Source organism: Cebus imitator, unplaced genomic scaffold (assembly GCF_001604975.1).
Source record: "Cebus imitator isolate Cc_AM_T3 unplaced genomic scaffold, Cebus_imitator-1.0 Scaffold43, whole genome shotgun sequence".
NCBI classification, from domain to species: Eukaryota; Metazoa; Chordata; class Mammalia; order Primates; family Cebidae; genus Cebus; species Cebus imitator.
In genome coordinates, this window is record NW_016107358.1 from 3,664,147 (window position 1) to 3,668,594 (window position 4,448).

A 4,448-nucleotide genomic window follows, 5' to 3' on the forward strand; every position below is an offset into this window, starting at 1 on the left:
TCAGATGGGTAAACTGCAAAAATTTTTTCCCAATCTGTTGGTTGCTGATTCACTCTAATGATTGTTTCTTTTGCTGTGCAGAAGCTGTGGAGTTTGATTAGGTCCCATTTGTCAGAATCAGAAGAAATTTTAAGGAAACTCTAGTGTCAGCCCCTCAATCCCCTTCTTTGTAGATAGAGGAACTGGTGTGAGATCAGTTGGCGGCTGGGCCTAGAACTCAGTGCCCCTGAGGCCCAGGATTGCACCAGGGCCAGAGGCTCCACTCTCAGCCTCAGCCGCCCTTGCCTGCTGAGAAAGTGCTTGTTCCTTCTCAGGCTGCTTGGAAGCTCTGTCTACACACTCACTGCAACGCAGCTTCCAGAGGAAAACTATGAGTCAGCAGGGTCTGGCTTGGCCCTGGATCGTCTGCTTCTCATCCTGGCACACCAGGACACTCAGGGCCCTTGGGCTTATCTGACTGTCACTGATCTCATCGCTTTGCCTCTCCACCCATCCTGTCCGGGTCCCAGGCTGGAATACCACTTCAAGATCTCTCTCTCCAGGCCCTCTAGCAAATCCCCTAGACCTGAAAGAGGCTGTGGGAGGCTAGTTCCAGGTAGCTGTTCCCATGATCGTGGCTCTTTAATTATAAAGCCCTTTGAGAATCCAATGAAAGCTATGGATCTCCTGGTTCCAAAGAGGTACAAGGGCACCAAGGTAATTTTGCATCTAATAGTGGGGGACTCATAGATCTCCTAAGGCCCTGTTTTTGGCCCCACTGGTTAAGCATCTCTGTGTCACACCGTGCTTATGCACTGATATATACAAGAATGTTGGGCCCTACCAAAACCTCCTGGGCACCTATGCCCTAACATTGACATATTTGTCTTGAGAAACCCAGGACACTCAGCCCACAGTGGGACATGCCTTGGAACACAGCATATTCATTTATGGGGACAAGGGAGCACTACAGGCACTTCCAGAGACGCCAAGCTGCATTTTAAATAAGGGGCAATATTTAGGAAACCAGAGAAATTCTCTAATAAGGGACTCCAGGCGTGGAGAACAGGCTGGCTGAAGCTGGGTATGGTGAAGTGCGGCTGTAGCTATTCAGGAAGCTGAGGTGGGAGGATTACTTGAGCCCAGGAGTTCAAGGCTGCAGTGAGGTAAGAGTGTCCCACTATACTCCAGCCTGGGTTTCGGAGGGAGACCTTGCCTCTCTTTTTTTTTTTTTGAGACGGAGACTTGCTCTGTCCTCCAGGCTGGAGTGCAGTGGCATGACCTTGGCTCACTGCAACCTTCGCCTCCCAGGTTCAAGTGATTCTCCTGCCTCAGCCTCCTGAATAGTTGGGATTACAGATGTGTGCCACCACACCCAGCTAATTTTTGTATTTTTAGTAGAGACGGGGGGTTCACCATGTTGGTTAGGCTGGTCTCAAACTCCTGACCTTGTGATCCACCCACTTCAGCCTCCCAAAGTGCTGGATTACAGGCATGAGCCACAGCGCTCAGCGGAGACCTTGTCTCTTAAACAAACAAATAAACAAAAACAGGCTGACTGAGAAATTTCCCTCTCAAAGCACACCATGCCATTGATCCCCACACTGCCTGTGTAGAGTGCTAATAATAATAATAGTAGCTTCCAGCATGGACTAGATGCACTGACTAGTCGTCATAGATGACTTCGTAGATGACATCACAGGTGACCAGCATTGACTAGTCGTCACAGACGACTGCTCACCATATCACAAGCACCATGCAAAGTACTTTGACGAAACCTCTGTGAGGCAGGTATCGTTATCAATCCCTTTATTCAGGTGAGAAAGTGAAAGCTGAGAGAGTTTAAATAACTGGCTCAAAGTCAAGCAGGTTCTAACCCAGAAAGCTATGAAGCCATTTCACTCTATGCAGACTTCCATGAGGAGTCCACCATCGTCCCTTTGAAAGTTGAGTTACGGCTGCTGGGCTGGAGATTGCAGGCTGCAATATCGGCTCTGCTCACTAGTCACTCCTTTTTTTTGGCCTCTGGGCAAACATCTGGGGAAGGGAAAATCCAGTGCTGCTTGAGGGTGATTAGAGAGATCTGGTCAAAACAGAAAAGTTTGGATCCACTATTTTTTAAAGGCATTTGGAACTTCCACAGCTCTTTTTCTGTTTGAAATTTTCTTTAAAAACAATTTCAAGTTGACTACCTCTTATCCAAAAGGCTTGGGACCAGAAGTGTCTACATTTGATTTGGGGATTTTTTTTTTTTTTTTTTCAGATTTTGGAATATTTGCATACGCATAATGAGATATCTTAGGGATGAGACCCAAGACTAAACAGGAAATTCATTTATGTTTCATCAACACTTTATGTGCATAAGCCTGAAGGTATTTTTGTTTTTCCCTTAAAGACACTGGATAACCCTGGGGCGTGCACTTGTGTTTTGACTGCTGCTGGTCACATGAGGTGCAGTGTGGAATTTTCCACTTGTGTCATAACAGCACCCAAAAAGTTTCGAATTTTGAGCATTTAGGACTTTTGGATTAGAAGCATTCAGTCTGTACTGCAATGAAAGAGGAAGGGCTACTGCCTCAGGGACAGAAGTGAATGCATTTTTTAAAATCACATATATCCCCATCTTTGGGCCCAGTGACCTGAGCCGGCTGTTTAGGTGATAGAAAATAGTAAATTGTGATTTGGCTTGATCATCTAAACACAAATGTGATCCAGGAGCAAGTCATCTCCAGCCCAGACCCACGGTGTCATCTGCCAGACATCCCTCACCGTAGATCCTCTGGGCAGAGACAGCTAATGGTCCTCATCCCCCTTTACTTATCCCTCACCCCAGCTTCCAGCCTCAGAATCAGGCTCCCCTGCAACGAGCCCACGGCACCTGACTCCTGCCTTGTTTAAGGGCTAGAAAAGCCAATCTCTACTTGGGTTCTTCCCATTTTCAAAGAATAGAGTTCCAAATGTGCTGTGTTTAGGGAATTCTCTGGTTAAAACCCCCTGCTTATGATCCTTCCAGTGTACACTTGGCGAATTTAAACCTATTGTGAATTTAATGTGGTCTAATGAGCTTTGCTTAGGAAAAAACTGTTCTTGGGTCACAGAATCACATTTGTTGCTCTCACCAGCCAGCTTTTAATTACATGCTTTTGATTACCAGGGCAACGAGGGGAGAGACTGAGTCCTCTGGGTGACCTCATCACCCCAAACAAACAAGGAAAATAGCAGGCACTCTGTCTTAGATGGAGCATTACATTTATCTATGAAGCAACACATTTATGGGGTGAATTTATCTTGATAACAGTGTGGGACGGTAGCTGCTTCTGAATTGGCTTTTGTTTCTTTGTAGACTTTGGACTCTTTAGAAAAGAGACAGTATAGATATATATTTGATTTTGTGCTCTTCCAACACACACACACACTCCATATTACCTCATACCCTTCTTTATGCTGAGTTAGAATTTATTTGTTGTTAAACTGATTGGCATAGAAGTGTTAAATGTTTCAGGAAAGAAATGGGCAGATTAGAAGCCTCAGGGGATCAGGAGTAGGGAGAGGTCACATTGCGGTTTCCAGAGAGGCAAGAATCTGCCCTGGGGAGAGAGATCCAAGACGGCCGGTTACTAGCAGCTCGGGATTGTAGCTCCCAGTGAAAGCGCAGAGAACGAGGGGACGCCACACTTTCAGACGAATTTTTTTTGCTTACGGATCAGGAGATTCCTAGCGGTGGAGCCCCACGGATCGCCAGCGCGACTCTTGTGGCCGGCGCGGCGGTTCCTGGTGCGGGGTGAACGGGACAGGTTCCCCTTCTGGTCGATGTTTGGAGCTCCGGGAAGGCAGAGTTGCTCATTCAGCTGATTGAAAGGGGGACCCAGGAGGGAAGCCAGACGGGAGATTCCCGGGCAGAAAAGCACCAGGAGTCTTGGCACCACTGTTCTGGCCGGCTCAGTGGGTTGCTCAGGTTTCGGCGCTGGGAATCAACAAGTTGGACGTCCACTCAGAGGCCTAATTTGAAAGTCGGTAATTACGACGACAGGTGGATAAATTTACAATGACGGGAAGAAAACAGCGTAAAAAGGCTAAGAATACTCAAAATCAGAATGCTTCTCCCTCCACAAGGGATCGTAGTTCCTCATCAACAAGGGAACAAGGCTTGATGGAGAATGAGTGCGTTCCAATAACAGAATTAGGCTTCAGGAATTGGATAATAAGAAACTTCTGTGAGTTAAAGGAATATGTTCTAGCCCAATGTAAGGAAACTAAGAACCTTGAAGAAAGGTTTGACGAAATCCTAACGAGAATGGACAATTTAGAGAGGAATATAAGTGAATTAATGGAACTGAAGAATACAATAAGAGAACTTTGAGAAGTATGCACAGGTTTTAACACTCGAATTGATCAAGCAGAAGAAAGGATATCAGAGGTTGAAGGCCAACTTAATGAAATGAAATGAGAAGGCAAGATTAGAGAAGAAA